The sequence below is a fragment of the Cervus canadensis genome, chromosome 10 (genome assembly GCF_019320065.1).
Source record: "Cervus canadensis isolate Bull #8, Minnesota chromosome 10, ASM1932006v1, whole genome shotgun sequence".
Classification (NCBI taxonomy): domain Eukaryota; kingdom Metazoa; phylum Chordata; class Mammalia; order Artiodactyla; family Cervidae; genus Cervus; species Cervus canadensis.
In genome coordinates this window covers 772225-792750 of record NC_057395.1, presented here as the reverse complement: position 1 = coordinate 792750, position 20526 = coordinate 772225, and the positions used below count along the sequence as shown (strand labels likewise).

Here is a 20526-nt window from a genome sequence, read left to right as displayed (position 1 = left end):
TGATAAGAGATCCCAGTACTGGGGGAGACAGAAGAGCTTTCCAGAAATCACCCAGTTGGCTCTAATCTTATAAATAAGGAGGGACTGAGATTTGTCCAGGATGAAGGTCACCAGTGGGACCCACGTCTACTGACTTCCTCCATTACATAGCACTAACTCGCCAGGACTCAGATTTCCGAGGAATAATGAGGCTAATGGAATTAGATAGCTCATAACCCAATTTCTCCTTTCTCAGTGAGACCAGGAAGGGAAATATGGGGTCAGGATGTGAAAGCAAGATAGGGCAGCTCAGAGGAGTCCACGGGCAGGCAGGGGGCTTGCACTGATATGATCAGGGAGGAGACTCCAGTCCAGGGTCTGGGACATGCGCAACAGTCGGCAGGAAATGCTGAGGATCACGGTCCTTCTGTAATGCAGACAGACAGAATGCCCATCTCCCTGTTTCTCCCAGGTGTGCAGGGATAAGCACCGAGGTCAACAGCAGCCAGGGAGACCAACCTGTTCAGAAGTGGTCTTGAGGGACTTCCCTGGCGGTCTGATGGTTAAGGCTCCAATTAGGGGGGTTCGGGTTCAACCCCTGGTCAGGGAGCTAAGATCCCATATGCCTCATGGCCAAAAAGAAACCAAAACATAAAACAGAAACAGTATTGTAACAAATTAGAAAAAAAAAAAAAAAACTTTTAATATGGTCCACATGAAAAAAAAAAAAAAACAAACCCTTAAAAAAAAAAAAGGAAGTGGTGCTGAGGATAGATTATTTACTCCCACCAGGTCAAAAGCTCTTCCTCTCCAAGGTGTATGGGGTCACATAAAAGATTATCCCAGAGATAGTCAGGGTTTCACAGGTCCTGATAAATGCTGTTAACAGCAGATACTCAGCATGGGCTTCTCTGAATGATTTGACAAATCTAGCCTACTTCACCTGAATATCCAATTAAATGAACTTTCATTATGGAGAAGAATGTATGTGTATATTTAGCTGGGTAACAAAGCTAATTAGAGCTGCTTTTCACCCTAAAAAGGGAAAATTTACTATCAGTACACCAGCCACCCTGGGGCACCTGTGGTCAGGAAAGCTGCAGGCTTCAGTGAGAAACTGGAAATTTCCAGAACTCTCCACTTGGCAAGCTTGCCCGGCTCTACAGACTGCTTCTCTCTTCTCTCCACATTCTGACTCCTGTGCCTAACCATCCAGGCTGGGTAGGAGCGGCCACCCAAAAGTTCCCAAATCCACAGGTCACAGCACAGCCAAAAGCAGACTCTGGCTGGCGGGTGCCCAGTCTAAAGCCGAATACCTAGAGAAGAGAATCGAGTCATCAGAACTAGACCCCGGATCCATCCCGGGACTGATGGCTACATCCGGGGAAGGGGAATAGCAGAATGAGAAATACCAAGCGGCTGAGCACAAGTTTCCCAGAGAAAGAAGTGGTGGCATGGCCCTGTGGCATCCACCATGGATTCATTTATGGAATTTAAGGCTAGGGGCCTTGGAGAACTTCCTGGCCAAACCAGTCACTTTATAAATAAACAATCAGAGGCTCCAAGATATGAAAGTGAAAGAAACTGAAAGTCACTCAGTTTTGTTCGACTCATTGTGACCCCATGGACTGTATAGTCCATGGAATTTTCTAGGCCAGAATACTGGAGTGGGTAGCCTTTCCCTTCTCGAGGGGATTGTCCCAACCCGGGGATCGAACCCAGGTCTCCCACATTGCAGGCGGATTCTTTACCAGCTGAGCCACAAGGGAAACCCTCCAAGATATGAACACTTGCCCAAATTTACAACTTATCAATTGCAAGTCAGCATTAATCTGATTCCATCATTCATTTATTCAACTCAAATCAACTTACTACATGTCTGGCTCTTCTTGACCTGGGACTGTTGATAAGACTGTGTACAAACCAGACAGGATCTCTAGCTTCCTGGAGAGGACAGACCTGGGGAGAAAAGATCACACAGATAAATAACATTAAAACCCTGATCAGTGCTAAGAAAGCTAGACAGTGCCAGCCCCCATTTATTTTGCTGTGTGGGTCATCAGCCAGGTCAAAAGAGCAGGTCTCAGCATTGGAACTCAGAAGAGGAGTTGCATCTAAAATACACTTTGACAGGAGTGACATCACCAAGATGGTGACACAGGGGGCTCCTGACCTTTTGCTCCCAGCACGGAGTCACTGAATATACAGCTGCACATGGACTGCTCCTTCTGGAAGAGATCCAGAAGTTGAGTGACTCCTACACCCTGGATGATACAGAAATCATCCGCATCAAAATGAGTAGGAAAGGCTGAGACATGCCCTTGCCATGAACTGCACCCCAGTCTCAGTGACATACAATCCAAGGAAACCCCCAAATTCCAGCTTCTCCCTGAGGAGCAAGAGGGCTTGGACCACACGTACAGCACTCCAGCTGTCAAGCGTCCAACCAAGGGGGGGGATCCCCCAAATCAGCTACTTTGAGAGCCTACAGGGCTTGAATTCAACAAGTCCCACAGGACTATTCATAGCACCGAGGGAGCAGGCAAAAATGCCCATCTCATTTTCTCCCTGGAAGAGATTTTGCTCCAAACTCTTCCAGCTGCTGCCTGAGAGTCCAGCTGCTACTCAGCCTGCGTGGAGGTGCTCACTGGGATCCTCGCATCAGCCCAAAAAGACCTGCCCTAGCTTCTCCTTGTGGACTCCCAGGTGACGCTAGTGGTAAAGAACCCGCCTGCCAATGCAGGAGATGTAAGAGACACAGGTTTGATCCCTGGGTCAGGAAGATCCCCTGGAGGAGGGCCTGGCAACCCACTCCAGTATTCGTGCCTGGAAAATCCCGTGGACCAAGGGGCCTGGTGGGCTACAGTTCAGAGGGATGCAAAGAGTTGGACATAACTGAAGTGACTTAGCACGCACGCAGCTTCCCTCTGCAGCTCACTCCAATAATAAAAGCAACTCTTCAGCTTCTCTCTGGAAGGAGCTTGTCCTCATATCTAGCACTCCTTCTTTTGCGGCCTCCACCTAAGGAATGGGTCCTCAAATCACTTAGTAATGATAATCAATAGGGGATGGCCTTTACAGAACTGTATTAAACAACAAAAAAAGCAGTTTTCAAACAGCTATGAAAACACTTATCAAAGCTATGCCCGCCCTGGGTTCAGTGCAGGTCCCAAACAGAAATAAAGAAAACAATCTCATTTACAATAGCATCAAAAGAATAAAAATTAAGAATAAATTTAATCAAGGAGATGAAAGATATGCACACGGAAAACTTTAAAACACTGTGTCTCTACTGGGAGCAGGAAAATGGGGAGAGGTTGGTTAAATTGTACAAACCTTTGGTTATAAGATAAATAAGATCTGGGCATCTCACGTATAACATGCTGACTGTGGTTGATAATATGGTATTTTATAACTGAAATTTTCCAAGAGAGTAGAACTTAGGGGTCCTCACCAAAAATAAAGAGGTAAATACATGAAGTGATGGATGAGTTAATTAATTCAATTGTTAGAATTCTTTTACAATGTATATGCATATCTAATCATTAATTTTACACTTTAAATATCTTGCAACTTTACTTGTCAATTATACTTCAATAAAACTAAAGAAATAAATACAATAAATTCTGACACTTTGCAATTTTGTCAATCACTATTGCTTATATAGATACCATATGCCATTTTTGAATTTTGAGAAGTTTAAAAGTCCCTGTAACTGTGGCACAATCAAACTGTGTAATCACATTTTCTCGAAAGATCTTTATTTTGCTTAATTGATACTTGCTGAATGTTTGAACACAATGGAGATATTTTGTCAACTCAAAATATATTGTCTTTTTCAAAGATTCTACAGTACAACCATCCTAAATATTTCTCAGACATTTGTAACTCCTTCACTAGGATGTTGTCATCAAAAATGTAAAAGCTTATGAAAAATTAAAATGACTTTGGCTTGGCTAAGGCCCTCAGCTGGAAAAATACCATCACATGTCTTCACTTCTCTTGTATGTATGAAATTGCACTTGGGAGGCAGGTTTCTTTTCTTTTCTTTTCCTTGTTAACTAAAACCAAGTCAATTTCAAAGTCGCTAGCTGCCTTTCTTCTTAAGGAAGTACTCTTGATTTTCCTGTATCATTATTCTGTCCTATTGTAATGCAGCTGGTTCCGTTCTCTAAACAAGCGACAAGACATCCCTCATCTTTTCTTCCATTCCATAAAACACAAACTGAGGAGGGAAAAAAGAACTCCAAAATAGCATCCTTCTATATTTGCAGTTTTATATGATTATAGCATGCTAGAAATGTCACTATAATTATAGCAATAAATTATTTCAACAATCCTCACAAGTGATGCTATTTATAGACAATCAGAAAAGTATATAGAGGTTGCAACCATTCTAGCTGGAGAGCTGGTAATGGCTGTGCTTGAGCCTCAGGCTGGGACCACCTGCCCAGGGGACTGGAGGTGTCCTATGAAAACAAGAGGTTCTATTCAAATGCAGAACATGAGCAATGGCATAAATAAAATAGCACATTTAAATGACTATGGCTTGGCACTTACTCTGCATTCCTAGTACCTTAGGTACTATTTTAAAAATTACAATCACTCTTTCAGGATATAAAACATTGCTTTATCAGAGAGACCTCAGGTTCAGAAGAGGTGAATGAAAAGAACTCAATGCAAAAACAGAAAACAAAAACAACTACCATGCCAAAAAAAACTGGATATCACGTTCATTATCTGTTCTCATTTATAGACTATTAAAGCTGGAAAAAAAAACAAATAGTTATTATGTGCCATGCTTACTTTCTTCATTTCATCTTGAGCAGGGGAAAAGAGTTGGCTGGAATTGCTTGTTTGTTATTGGTTTTTCCCTTTTTATTTTTATTCTCTTTCGTTTTATGGTTTTTATATAGTTTTGCTTAACAAAGCTGTAAATTCAGGGACGAAATAAATTTCACAGTGGCTCTTTAACCTCCGCTGCTACAGAAGCCTCCATCTAGCTCAGAGATTCGGCTTGGGATGGGGTTTGAGGAGGGAAAATCCTTTAACCAAAATTAGTCCCTCAGTAAATCACAATTTGCTCCAAATATCTGTTTTTGCATATTGAGTGACACAGTTCTCCACCTGGGGCACTGAGGAGAGTTGAGGGTGATGGGTAAGGAGCTTTCTATCAGTTCAGTTCAGTTCAGTCACTCAGTCGTGTACGACTCTTTGTGACCCCATGGACTGCAGCACGCCAGGCCTCCCTGTCCATCACCAACTCCTGGAGTTTACTCAAACTCATGTCCATTGAGTCGGAGATGCCATCCAATCATCTCATCCTCTATCGTCCCCTTCTCCTCCCACCTTCAATCTTTCCCAGCATCAGGGTCATTTCAAATGAGTCAGTTCTTCACATCAGATGGCCAAAGTATTGGAGTTTCAGCTTCAGCATCAGTCCTTCCAATGAATATTTAGAACTGATCTCCTTTAGGATGGACTGGTTGGATCCCTTTGCTGTCCAAGAGACTCTCATGAGTCGTTTCCAATACCACAGTTCAAAAGCATCGATTCTTCAGTGCTCAACTTTCTTTATAGTCCAACTCTCACATCCATACATGACCACTGAGCTTCCTCTCTCTCCCCCTAAATTTGACCTTGGGCCTGGCATGTCTCTTGCAAAAGTAAGTACCAGTAGCAGTAGTTGATAATGACCATCCTATGTTTGACATCTTTTAGCTGACAAAAACAATGTCCTTAATTTCCTAGCCTCTTTGTGAATGGTTGCTTGTGTCATTAAATGTTCACCTACTGTATTTCAGTCTCTATCAAACATTGCTTTTTCCCCATCTGTGTGACTCTGCTGCTCATTATTACCTAGAGACTGTGAGGGTAAATTTGCCATGAGTTGGCTACCATCTCGTTGTGGGAGCACACGTCCAGAGTGAACTTAAAGCAAGAATCTGAACCTCAGTGACTCCTGCAGGGCACCCAGAAGGTGATCTTGGGGTGCAACTTATAGTTAAGTAGCAAAAGTAGAAGGTGCCTCAATGATAGAGGACAAAGATTTCCAGAGTCAGTTGCTGGTGGTGTCTTTTGATGCACGGGAGGAACCGACCCAGGGAGGAAAAATAATAAAAACAACAACAAAACAAACCCAGTAACGTGTGCAACAGGGACTATAGCCCTAGCTCCATTTGGAATGAATTAACATGTGTTAATCATTAGAGTCTGAAACTGATCCCAGGGTATGTTGCATTATAGCTACAGACGTGAAAAAGAATGAATCTTTGCACCGACAATAGCCATGCAGGCTTAGATGGCGACCGAGCTGCCCCTCGGAGTGTGGAGCTCAGGACGGGGTGGAAGCTGATGTCTACGTGATGTCACTGAGTCACACATAGGGAAGCAGGAGATGAATCTTCCTCAGAAGCAGCAGGGTGTCCTCTGGCATGCAACCTACCGGCTTTGTAACAGAGCTCCAGATGGATGCTGAGCGTAAGATACCAAACACAGTGGCACCATGCTAGTTGGACAGCTACCTGACAGCATTGGAAAGAGCCTGCAGAAAGGGTCCCTTCATTAAGCTAATAATACTCCGGCTTATGTGGTTAACCGAAGCCAAGGGCTGGGGATAATTTTACAAAAAGGAAAAAAATTTAGCTGCCATGGTAACCTGGACAATGACAGATCTTCTGGATGTGAGAAGATTCCAGTCTGAGTTACACAAAGTCACCATAAGCCCAGAAAGCAAAATGGATTTAATTAGTTGGTTAAATCTGTAGCACAGGAAGAATGGCAACACTTGTCCTTTATTTTCTTTCCAAACTAACAATGCGTCACTAGTATGTACGTTCCTAGCAAAGGAGAATTTTTAGCTAAGCACACGATGGCAGAATGATGCTTCACATGGGAAATCCCCAAATTTAAATTCCCTCAAGCCTCCAGATCCAAATTAGCCATGACCACTCGAAGGATACTGAGAGAACAGGCTTCATTATATGTCATTTCTAAACATAGAGTCTTCAATGGCACTTCCTACAGCCACAGATGCCAAGATTACCACCTTCTAATTTTAAGTCTATTAAGATAACTTTAGTACAGACATCTTCATTTTATTAATCAAAATATATTTAGTAAGTATATATGACATTGTACTGAGCATCAGATAGAGCAATTTTCAACAGAGGAGATTCCCAAGAACTCAGATTTTACTTAGCAAAATAACATCCATGTTACCAAAGACAGATCTGTGGAGGAATATTAAAGGACACTGAAAACTTTTCTAAAATGCAATGATTTATGGGACTGTTATACCTTTCTATAATCTGCATTTCCTTGCTGTCGTGGCGGTATATCATAGAATGTTGCCATTAAACTATTAATTACTGTTACTTCTATTAGTAGTAATTACTATTACTATTATATTTGCTTTTTAAACGTTCTCCTTTGGTTTCCATGACCCTCATCTCTGTCCATTCTTGGTCCCATCCAGAGCCTTCTTCTCAAGTCTCTCATGTTAATGAAAGACCTGATCTCCCCTTTCTCAGATGTAGCATTTGATGTTTATATGTTTCCCGAAGTCTCCTTATGTATCTAAAGCTGAAGTCTTCTTCTCATTGTTGTTCAGTCACTCAGTTGTGTCTGGCTCTTTGTGACCCCATGGACTGCAGCATGCCAGGCTTCCCTGTCCTTCACTATCTCCCAGAGTTTACGTAAATTCATGTCCATGGAGTTGGTGATGCCATCCAACCATCTTAACCTCTGTCACCCCCTTCTCCTCCTGCCCTCAATCTTTCCCAGCATCAGGGTCTTTTCCAATGAGTTGCCTCTTTGCATCAGGTGGCCAAAGTACTGGAGCTTCAGCTTCAGTCCTTCTGTGAGTATTCAGGGTTGATTTCCTTTAGGATTGACTGGTTTGATCTCCTTGCTTGGTCTTCAGGGATGCAAATCAACCAGGAGTTTGGGATTAGCAGATGTAAACTCATATATGTGATGGATAAACAACAAGGGCCTACTGGGTAGCATAGAGAACTCTATTCAACATCCTGTGGTAAAACAGAATGGAAAAAAATACCTTTAAAATGTCTTTCTGTGTTTAAATTAGTCACTTTGCTGTACAACAGAGATTGGCACATTGTAAATCAACTATTCTTATAAATCAACCATACTTCAGTAAAAATTAAATTGAAAGAATGAAAAACAATACTTTTGCAACATCTCATTAAAAGTAAAATAAAATTGAATTCCTCTCTCTTTTTCCTTTGTTTCTCTCATTTTATATCAATATTGTCATCACTCTTCCAGAACTGCAGAACTGATAATCTGCAAGTCCCATGTATAATCATTCACCAAGTCCTGCAGATGCTTCCTCCAGATTTTCCTTCAACCCACATATCTTAGACTTGGAATAGCAAGTGAATTAGAGCTCTGTAAGCAGACCAGGTGATGCAGTGGTAAAGAATCCTCCTGCCAATGTAGGAGATGCGTGTTCGATCCCTGGGTTGGGAAGATGCCCTGGAGAAGGAAATGGCAACCCCCTCCAGTATTCCTGCTTGGGAAACCACATACATAGAGGAGCCTGGCAGACTATAGACCATAGGGTCTCAAAGAGTCAGACAAAACTGAGCAATTGAGCGCATACACACACACATACACACATACACACACGTGTGCACACACAAGCAAACCAGGGTGTCTCAAGTCTGCATGCCTTGGAGCACATGCTTTAAGCAAAGGTCGTTAGGCAGTTAAAATAGAAACAGAGTTGTTCACCATGCAGGGGTCTTGACTGTGAAGATTCAGAAGAAACCTTACTCTACTTGAGGTAGGAAGCAAATTGGAACTTGCAGAGCTGGGGCTAAGGACAGAAAGGTCCTGGGAACCAAGAGAGCATTTCTCTCCACCCAAGAGGGGCTCCATTCCCTCATGGCTGAAACCCACTCTCTGTTTATTCATCCACATGCAAAATGACGACCCGGCAACAAGACCTACCAGCTTCCCTTTCTGTCACCACATGGCAACATGCGTGGGTTTCTTAGGTCAAATGTCAAGGGAAATAATACATTGGAGCAAATGAGCTGTTTAACCAGGACCACACATCTTTGGTTGCTGGGCCAAGAGGAGGTTTCCTGTGTATCCAGTACCAGGTACCCACCCCTTAAACAAGCAGTCCTGGCTCAAGGAGTGGGAGGAGTAAACATCTCCACTATTTTGAGAGCCCGAGAGTGGGGGACGGTCTTTGGAGGGGCCATGGGGAGAACAGGCAATGAAACAACTCTTATTAAAAGCGCTGGTTCCTATAAGACCCTTTCCCCATCCACCCATTCAGAACACTCCTCCTCATTCTTTGAAACCTAGGAAGGGTCACTCTTTTGTTCCACCTTTCACTCATTTTGTGCAGAGCTCCAAGCAGTAACAATCACACCCTGCTCTTTCTTGAGCTTATGTCTATTTCTGCACATAATTCACTAAACTATAATTATCTATTTGCATGATTGGGTCCCCTCCTGGACAGGACATCTCTCAAGGATAATTTTAGAATTGTTTTTGTCTCAGTATTCCCAATTTGGAGCACGGTGTCTGTTAGTAAGTGCTCAACAAATGTTTTGTTGACTGAATTGCTTTTAATATGCTAATTAATTAATTAATATTTATGAGTGAATTTTGTCTCTCAAGTCTGCCCTTGCTTTAGGGAATTAATTGTATGAAATTGAAAGGGCAGAAGTTGCAGTTAGCAGCAAAGAATTAGAAGTGTCCATAGAAATATGGATGAATCTTAAAAATTAAAGTCTTTAGTGAAAGGAAGAAAGGAAGGGGAGCTATATAATTAATATCATTTCCATAACTTAAAAATATAGGCACACAAAATAGCACTGCTCATTTTTCAAGAATACAAAAAATATACATCAAACACACTGAAAATTTTGATTATAGAAATAGAGTAACAGAAACAGGGTATAGGAATTTTTAAAAGGGACGAAAATAAAATAAGAATGAGGCCTTGCCCAGATTGAAGAGGATGATGTACTTTGAATTTAGGAGAAGGGTTAACTTAACCGTCTGCTTTGACTTCAAAATAACGAATAACAAATGGGATCAGCTTTAAAAAGGCTTAGGTTCCTATTCTAGCTCTTATTTCTTAGTGAATTGATATGGGGAAGTTACTTAAATCTCCCTGAACCTTAGTCTCCCTATTTATAAAATTGGAATATTATTATCGACTTTGAAAGGTTGCCTTAAAAATGTATATAGAACATCCGTCACAGAGCAATGCCAGAAATATTCATATAAATGGATTCCTACACAGTCTCCCTGCCTGCATTTGTCTATGAGTTTTTCCAGTTCCAATCTACCTACTATCAAATCTGTCTTGCAAAGACATCATGCCCTTGCTCAAAACCTTTCTCTTATTCCCTACTTCCTATATTACCTATGTGCCAATTTACTGGGGATAGATGGTGGTGATAAAGTCGAGTTGTTAGAAATGACTTAACTCTTGTCATCTGGTGCCTACAGCCACAAAATTAAAAGATGCTTGCTCCTTGGAAGAAAAGCTATGACAAACCTAGACAGAGTATTAAAAAGCAGAGACATCACTTTGATAGTAAAAGTCTGTATAACCAAAGCCACGGTTTTTCCAGTAGTTATGTAAGGATGTGAGAGTTGGACCATAAAGAAGACTGAGTGCCTAAGAATTGATGCTTTTGAATTGTGGTGCTGGAGAAGACTCTTGAGAATCCCTTGGACAGCAAAAAGATCAAACCAATCAATCCTAAAGGAAATCAACCCTAAATGTTCATTGGAAGGACTGATGCTGAAGCTGAAGCTCCAACACTTTGGCCACCTGATGGAAAGAGCTGACTGGGAAAAAAATCTTGATACTGGGAGAGATTGAGGGCAAGAGGAGAAGTGGGTGACAGAGGATGAGATGGTTGAATGGCATCACTGATTCAATGGACATGAGTTTGAGCAAGCCCTGAGAGAGAGTGAAGGGCAGGGAAGCCTGATGTGCTACAGTTCACGAGGTTGCAAAGAGGAAGACACGATTTAGCAACTGAAAAACAACAAAAACAACCTGTGAGTTTGATACAGCAAGCGATGAGGTGGCTGGCAGAGATGGTGTGAGTGGACAGTAGAGGACAGACCCCCACCCGTGGAGTTGCCACTGGACACCCATCTCTCTTCTGTAAGTTAACGGGTGGCCTGTGCTGTCACCCACCGACCCACAACTCAATACTTAGCAGCTCAAGCCTGTTCTATCAATTTCCTTTCATACCTTCAGCTCTTGACAAACTGATTTTTTTCACCATCTTCACTGCAGGAACTATGAGATTTCCTAGATCTCTGACTTTACTGAAGATACTCTACATTTGAACTGTCTTATCTTCTGTCCCTTATTTCAATATTATCCATTCTTTAAGGACAAGATAAAACCCCAACTTCTGTTAAAAAAAAAAAAACTTCCTTAGATGACCTCAAAGTTTGAAGAAATTCTTCTTTCATGATTGTCACACTTATTTGGCACTATCTTCTGCCTTTTCACAAGTGTGTAAATTACTCAATCTGAATTATAGCTACATTGAGCATAAAGACATTTATTTTTATGGTATCTTTCATTGTGCCTAGTATATGCCAAACTATCAAAAACTACTGTTTAATGAAGAAGCCACTTCAATACTTTAAAATGATGTCATGTTCAGGTGAGTTAACTAGGGATTAAAACTGCAACTTATTCAATCATTCAGGAGAGGGTTAGCAGAAAAAATAACCATCAAATTTATGAGTCAATGGGAAAATTTGTTTGTTTGTTTTTTTTAATTTTGACTTTCCCTCTTGTTTTCCTAATCCATAGAGGTTTATGGTGATACTATCTCCAGATAAGTCACCACTACAATGGGGCTTGGTTTGGCTGTTTGTAAAGTGAAAATATCTGATTAGAACTTTCTTCACTGAATTCTTACATGGAAACACAATCAATAACACACTGAAAAAAAAAAAAATAACACACTGAAAAGACGTAACTGTCATGACTGAAGTTGGGGAGGGGCTTGAATGCCCATTTTCTTGTCCTTTTTCCACTCCACAGTTTCTATGAAGATGAGTTTGGAAACCTCAGGATGAAACCATCCCAAAGAGGCTCAGACACCTACCAGTTGCTGACTTCATGAATGGGGAAACTGAACACCTTCTTGCTTCTTTCTTGCCACTTTCCATGATGCTGGTTTTCAGGTGATGTAAATTACTTAGACTGTTCAAGGTGGTAGCAGCCTCACTGCTTTCCCAAAGTCCTATGTAGATTGAAAGAAATAACACAGTGTTTGTCTTAGCATAAAGGTGTAGTGACATTATTAATATTTAGGTGGCAATTGTTTTTACTATCAACTATTTTGCAACATTATTTAGAGATAGTTAGTTTTACTTAAAGAAGAGGAAATGGAAGCTTAAAGATGTTCAATAAGTACCACACATCAGGCTAATCATACATAATAGAACAGTGATTCTATTTGCAGGCTTTTCTTACACCACAATCCATGATATTTTCACAGTGCCATGTTGCCTTGAGCTGAATTAAGAAAGGCTTCCTGAAAGAACAGATGACTTTAGAAAAAAGTGTTTAAAAATAACACAACCTATAGTGTCCTCCCAAGTAACAACCTTGACTAACATCTCTGAAAAGCTTGGGGTCCATCTCGTTGGTCCCTTGATATACCCTAGGACACAGTCAGTATTGGGGGTGAGGGGCTACAAGTCTTCCATGAGCTTGGGACGCAATAAAAGATGTCAGAGGAGAGCCAAGACCAACAGGTGGAATCTACCAGGAGCTAGGAGAACTACAGCTCCTATCATGAGTACCACGACTCCTGGGCTCTTTTTCTGGTTCCTTCAATATTGGTCACCTCTTGGTGCTCACTTAGTTGTGTCTGACTCTTTGCAAGCTCATGGACTGTAGTCCATCAAGCTCCTCTGTCCATGGGATTCTCCAGGCAAGAAATACTGGTGTGGGTAGCCATTTCCTATTCCAGGGGATCTTCCTAACCCAGGGATTGAACTCAAGTCTCCTGTACTATAGGTGAATTCTTTACCGCTGAGCCACAGGGGAGCCCTGGGCCACCTCTTAGGGTTCCACATAATTCAGTAACTTTACTTCCAGGAAGCACTGGCACAAGAATTCAAACCCAGGATGGAGAGTTTGAAGCCTCTTTTATCAACATCCGCTCTACTGTGGCAGTATCTGTGTCTTCCCCACGAGGGTTCATTCTTGGCCTTAATACTTCAAAAACAGACATGTATTCAAATATAATTCACAGAAGCCAGTTACACTTGGTAAACTATTAGTAAAAAACCAAGTAGCTAAGCCAAAACAGTTGAATCTAATATCAGGTGATTTCCATTGAAAGTGAAAGTGAAAGTTGCTCAGTCGTGTCCAGCTCTTTAGGACCCCATAGACTGCAGTCCATGTAATTCTCCAGGCCAGGATACTGGAGTAGGTAGTCTTTCTCTTCTCCAAGGGATCTTCCCAACCCAGGGATCCCTTCTCCAAGGGATCCTCCCAACCCAGGTCTCCCACATTGCAGGCAGATTCTTTACCAACTGAGCCACAGGGGAAGCCCAAGAATACTGGAGTGGGTAGCCTATTCCTTCTCCAGCAGATCTTCCTGACCCAGGAACCTAACTAGGGTCTCCTTCATTGCAGGCGGATTCTTTACCAACTGAACTAACAGGGAAGCCCTAGAATTTCCGTTAAATGTTCTGATTTAGTCTAAAATTAGTACAAAGTATACTTACAATTCACCAGGTCTTGAATCTTGTGTTTCAATGAAGTAGGAGAAACAGGGAATGAAGAAATAAAATTATTACAGTCCTAAATCTCCAAAAATTTTCAACACTAGTTTTTTTTAAACTTGGTTTTCATCTCATTCAAATTAGGGTAGGCACTGCAAATAAAATTTTAGAATGTAGACAGAAGGTCTGTGAAGCATAAATTATAGGTGTTTTCCCAACTGGTTTGTATGAAGGCTTTGCTAGGATCATAAAAATTTAATTCACTAAAACTCAATTCTTCTGAAAAATAAACTAACTTGGCTTAAAAAACCACATTCATTCATTTAAGGAATTTATACTGGGTGCCTAGTATGCGCCAACCATTGTGCTTAGCACCAGAGGAGACACAGAGTTATATGTGTGTGTGTGTGTATATATGTATATGTATACATATATACATGCACATATATGGTGTGTGGTGCATGTGTATACAATAATCTCTAACATTAATTGGTACACAATCTAGAGTTGTTGGAGTTGTTTGAAAAAGAGGAGAAGGACAGAAAGTATATCTATTATACTGGAAATGTCTGTAAACCCCGTTGTAAACGTTGAATTTCCTCTGCCCTACATTGGTTGCATATATTTTGCTTACAAAACAAGTATCTGGTATTTAAGGACTAGTAAAGATACAGTGATGAATAATCTGCACTTAATCCCTGCACTTAAGAAGTTGGCAGTCTTGTCATTATTTTGATAGCCAGTTGGTTTTAAAGAAAGAGGGGAGATCTCTCTGTCTTCTTTGCAAAGCAAGAATAGAAAGCTCTGAAAAGTGAAATTAGGGGACCAAAGAACCAGGTATCCTCTTTCTACATTCTCTTGTAGAAAGAGGATGATGTTTTGTTTTGATTTTTTTTTTTTTTAATGGCCACTGACTTTTGAGAGACAAGCTCACGTAGAAGAAAAATAGACTTCAAGGAACCAATTCCAGTACCTGGTCAAGAACTGACTCTGCCTTGGGCAGATGATCTGAACCAGGAGGATGTGTAAGAATGGCCTCCTAATCTGGACAAAGCTAGATACTCATCTATACTCTATGGCTACATGTTCTTATCAACAAGAAACTGGTACTCCTATCTGGTTAGAAAAACTGCTGAGTCCAGCCTCCCTCAAAAGAGGTTCAGAGATGGAAGACTGAACCTCAGAAGGATCCTGCCTCCCCAAGCCTGCTGTACCCACCTCAAGCAGAGCCCAGCAGCCTGGTCCCCTTCTCAGCAGCCAGAGGCAAAGCTGGGTCACTGGGAGGACTGTCATCATCGGCAGTAACCGCAACAACCAATTTAGCCCCCTAATGACTGTCCTCCTGCACTTTTTCCCTCTGCAGAATAGCGATGGAATAACAAGCACATAGGAGATGAGGTAAGTGAGAAATTGACGTTGTAAACTTGGACTTTAAGACTGTACTTTGTATAACATTTAAGCTTTGGCATTAGAGATTGTCTATCTATTCATAATGTAAAAATAGGACACCAGTAAACCTTTTAAAAATCTGGATCAGAAACTGTTTCGTGAATTGGCAGATTTGAAATAGAATCTACGACAAAGGGCTTTTCTAAAAACCCATGAATCACATAGAAAAGAATCTCATAGAACCATACAAACTCAAGGTATGGCTAATCCCTTAGGCTGTAATAGCCATAATTGATTATGGATTCTCCTGGGAATTCTCTGTTTGGGAACACCCACAGTATTGGTGATTCTGCCCTGGGGCCAAGGGCTATTCATTCTTCAATATTCCCCCAACATCATTGTTGACAGTATCTGCTTGTGTAAGAGGTTTAATTTCCAAATGGGATTCTGTGCTTGCCTCCAAGAGACAGGATAGGGTAAAATTAACCAAGAAAAAATAATTTAATTTGAACAAGGAAACACATGAGAGAATCTAGCTATTCAAAACAGAAAAACAAATGATAGTAAAGGAAGCTTCTCTTCTCCCTCACTTTTCTCAAAAACTTGAACTTCTGGCATGATCATAGGTATTCTTTCAATTCTCAGCCCCCACATTCTCTGTTCCCAGCTTTTCCTTTTCCCCTTAATGTCCTACTCTCCTCATTTAAAGCCAAATGTAGAATGAGGCTCCAAAATCATATTTTTTAAGAGAAATAAAATATCGAGGGTACATGCAAAAAAAAAAAACCTACATTTTTAAAATTATACATCTGAGGTATAAGAAATTTAGTACTTGCTTGAAGTCATATAGCAAACAAATCAGAAAACCTAGGGACTTTCTAGGAAGATTATAGTCATGTAGACCTTAATCCTGGGGGCAGAATAATAACGAGATGAGGCGTCTCTAGTAAATACATAATAAAAATCATCATCACATTTCCATCCTCAGAGATCTCAGGGTGGTAAGTGCTATGGAGAAAATAAAATAAGATGAGGAAGGAGACTGCTGAGTCAAGGAGGGTGCCTCTTTTCATAGAGGGGGCGATCCTCATTAAGTCACAGTATATCTGCCTCCTGCCCCTAGACACAGTCCCCTTTCATCTTTGCTTTTTTTCCTCCTGGCCACCCCACGCAGCATGTGGGATCTTAGTTTCCTAACCAGGGATTGAACCCATGCCCCCTGCAGTGGAAGCTCAGAGTCTTAACCACTGGATTGCTAGGGAAGTCCTGGCTCTCTGCCTTAAGACCATTTGTGGTCTTATATCTTTGACCTCCTATGCTTCTCTGATCACCAAACTTTGAACATCCATCAACATCAAAAATAGCAGCTGTGCACTCAGAAAAGTATCTGTGAATGCCGTGGGTACAAAAAAGTTCCTTCAGCAGACTGTAGAATTTAGCTTGATTTTTTGTCAAATATAAAAAAGAATGTGTGCAGGCTTTATGCTTAGACAAAACTAGTAAGCACTGGGCTACTCATATTCTCTCAAGAGTCCATCACAGGTGATTCTCCAAAACTAATACGAAAAGAGAATTACAGCTGGATATTCAGATAACTTACTGAAAATGTCTACAGTAGTTGACATCTGTTAAACTAATTCACCTGTAGGATAAAACGAAAATGTTTCCTGGGCATCTACCATCTTTTTAAAAAGACCTTGATTTCCTTTTTTAAACTGCAGAGTAAATGTTTTCGTTAGTACAGCCTGCAAAAGGCCTTTGTGATTTGGTCCTAGCTGTGTCACTAACTACTCCCAGGGTCTCCCTTTGGCACTCCCTCCAGCCATACTGACCCCTTTGTGGCTCCCACCCTGGGCTTTTGCACATGCTGCCTCTCTGGTTGGACCCCTCTCCCCTCGCACCCACCCAGGCTGTAGCCTCCTGTACAGACTCTACTATCAGCTCATCCGAGAAACTCATGCTGACTTCCACATCCAAAAGAACCACCCTATCACTCTCTATGGATCCCCTACCACCTGCCTTATTTTTCTTAGTACCTTTTATCACCAATGCATTGGATTGTTTCCATAACGGTCCACAGCGAGTCACAGTTCCCGGTACCCATCCCATATGGATCTGTCTCTCTGACCTTGGCTCTGAGCCCATGGAACATGAGCGTTTATGATGCACAGGATAAATGCTTGCTCCTGCAGGGCTTGTTCCCATGGAAGCCTAGGACCACACAGATGAGGGGTCAGGTCAGCCCAGCTCTGCCAACCGAGCCCCAACAGATCCTTCAGTTCAAAGCAGTCCCACGAGCGCACCCAGGGGAGGCCAGCAGGAGAACCCTGAAGGAGTCTTTTGGTCCTAGAAAAGAAAACAACAGTCTCAAAGGCCCTTGCTGAATCATCTAACTTTGGAGAAAGCAAAACAGAACTTTAGGTCCCGCCCTAGGCCGGGACCAGATGCTCCAGGCCGGTTGCATCTATCCGGGACTTATTACCCAGTCCAGAAACCTTCGACCCCTTACACCTACCCAGAAGACTTATCACCCCCTACCTGACTACAAATGCCATCTCAACTAAAAAATACCCAAAACATCCTGCCTGGTTAACATTTCCCTTATCGCTTCCACAAACCTCCCCATAAACATGGAGCCTCCCTGATCCCTATGGGTGCTCAGCCTGGTGTTTAGGCTGACTGTCACCCCTTCTTGCCTGAATAAAGGTAACCTACTTCTGTTGAGGTCGTCTTTCCTTTTCTGCCTCGGCCCGAACTATACCTTACAAACCCGAAGCTCACCCACAGAATTGTGGGGATAAACAAACCATTGTGGTTTTAAGTCACTCAGTTCGGGGTGTTTTTAAAAATTTTTTATTTTATATTGAAGCATAGTCGTTTAACAATGTTATATTAGTTTCAGGCATACAGCAAAGTGATTCAGTTATGCATATAGATGGATCTATTCTTTTTCAGACATTTTCCCCATTTAGGTTATGACAGAATATTGAGCAGAGTTTCCTGTGCTATACAGTAGGTCCTTGTTGGTTATCTATTTTAAATATAGCAGAGTGTACATGGCTAACTATCCCTAACTATCCCTCCCCACCCCACCCTTTCCCTCTGGTAACCAGAAGTTGGTTCTCTAAGTTTGGAGTCTGTTTCTGTTTTGCAAATAAGTTCATTTGTGTCAGGTTTTTTTTAGAATCCAGTTTTTTATACATCAAAATATAACCAGTACAGCTCCGATGGCATATTCTTTCTCCTACTGTGATCTTCCCCCTGGGATGTACCCTCCCTGCAGAGGAAAGAGAGGGAGCCATGGTGGAGAAGGGCCAGGAGGATAGGGGTGGCCTCTGAGCAGGAGGCCGCGCCAGAATGGGCAGGTCAGAAATGTCTTGTGACGGTTCAGTTCGCTCACAAGCCCATGACCACGACCCAAAGCACCAGTGTCTTCACGGCCTGTCTTCCCACTGGATCAGAATCCCCGCGAGCCAAAAGCTTGGCTCACTATACCACTGATTTCGAAGCAGAGCCATTGACCAGCTTCTAGACCCAAGGACAGAGAACAATACACCTTTTCAGAAGCAGCTATCATCTGTGGGCTATAATTACAGCTATAAACCCACCATTCCTCCCACTGCCTTTGAAAGACGACTTCTCTGCACCCTCGCAGCCTATTGAGAATGGGGACACAGATTAAGAGGCCAGGACTAACACCCTGTCCCTTGCTGGGAGACCATGAATGGGGAAACCAACAGGTTAGGCTAGTTCAAGGTTTTAAATAGAGGGTTAAATTGAGCCGCAAATGAGCAGAATCAGAGCAGACAGGGGACGGAGGATGTTGCTTGTTTTCTGGGCTGCTACCCACAAGGACAGCCGGGTGTCGGGGAAGGCAGATCTGAGCATGGGGCTGGGCTAGCTTGGGAGCTCCAAGGAGCCTGGCCCACGGGTTGCATACCCTGGGGTAAGTTCATCCAGCTGTCTGGGTGGCAGTTTCCTTACCTGCAACCTGAGGAAATTGTTCTAGATGAGCTCTTGGGCCTTTTTAAGCTTTGACTGCTGGGGACATAAATCCGTAATACAGAAGTATGCCCTTCTACCCCACCCAAAGAGGTGAACCATGAAATCACTATTTTCACCAATTGTTATGCACAAATTAATAGTCCTTTGTGGCAAAATTGTCTTTATGAAACTGCTTCCTAGAGGTTGTATTATGTTGATTCTAAAGCAGTCATCCTGCATTGATTCATCCTGCGCATATGCACGAAACACTACGGGTGTTGGTGTATGCAGGCACCTGGGCTGGTTGGGAGGGAAGAAGAGCTCCTCCGTGAAACAGTGGCCACGGATGTTGAATTCCTGATGGCTTCAAAGTAGGAAGTTGCCCTTAAGTGTGATTCAGAGGATCATTCCGGGGTCACGGCTACTAGAAGGGGAAGAAGCAGGTGGAGATACGTCAGAAGAGGGTGACTACAATAGTGCAAATGAAGGATGAGAAGACCACCATCTGTTTTGCAAGCTGACGGCGGTAACAAAGTGACCAGGTCACAGCTCAATGCTAGAAACATTGCTCCAGGCCATGGGTCAGCTCCATACAGTTATTCAGAGACCCAGGTTCAGCATCTGTGGCTCCTCCATCCCTGACCTCACCATCAGCAGCATTCAGCCAGCAGACGATGAAGATCTCAAAGGGTCTTAGTGACCAAGGTCTCTGTGCCATTTCTGTTCTCTGTCCTTTTTTGTGGACATGCCTGGAGCATAAGAAACCCATGTGCTTCTTGAAGTGCCCAAGAAGAAGAAAATAATGGATTTTGGAGAACTGTGGGAAGTTTCCATAACAGAGCTGTGAAGGTAACAAAGAAGATAAATACAGGGGGACGGGATTAGAAGACATTCGGGAGGAATCATCACAAGTGTGAGGTCAGTTTGGAAGGAAGCTAAAGAAATGAAAGAAAGAAGTTGAATGGTGATCCTGATGTTCTAGCTTGGAACACTGAAATTTAAAGTACTGACAATAAAAATATTGGCAATTAAAAAGACGGCAATCTTAGAGAATAGAATGGTAGTTGCCAGGGTCTGGATGGAAGAGGAAGTTATGATTTTTCAATGAGGATAAGGTTTCTGCTATGCCAGATGAAGTTCTTGAGAGCTGCAGGATAGTATCTGATGTACAACTGTGTATAGGTAACACAGCAACTATAGTTAGTGATGTGGAATTGTATTTTTTAGTATACTTTTTTATTTGGCTGTGCCTTGAGGGTTGCAGGATCACAGTTTCCCAATCAAGGACTGAATGTGGGACACAACAGTGGAAGCACAGAATCCTAACCGCTGGGCCACCAGGGAATTCCCAGGAATTACAATATTTTTAAATGTTAAGAGGACAGATCACAAGTGTTCTTACCAAAC

General features: G+C 42.1%; 1 long non-coding RNA gene across 1 annotated transcript; it reads right to left on the bottom strand.

The window, feature by feature from the left end:
* Positions 1 to 7788: 7788 nt before the first annotated feature.
* Positions 7789 to 19836, bottom strand: LOC122448313. Its single transcript, XR_006271565.1, has 5 exons — positions 19415 to 19836; positions 17172 to 17346; positions 14965 to 15103; positions 12114 to 12251; positions 7789 to 8009 (listed from the first exon to the last, which is right to left on the bottom strand). It is a non-coding gene; the product is annotated as an uncharacterized LOC122448313 (long non-coding RNA).
* Positions 19837 to 20526: the final 690 nt, after the last annotated feature.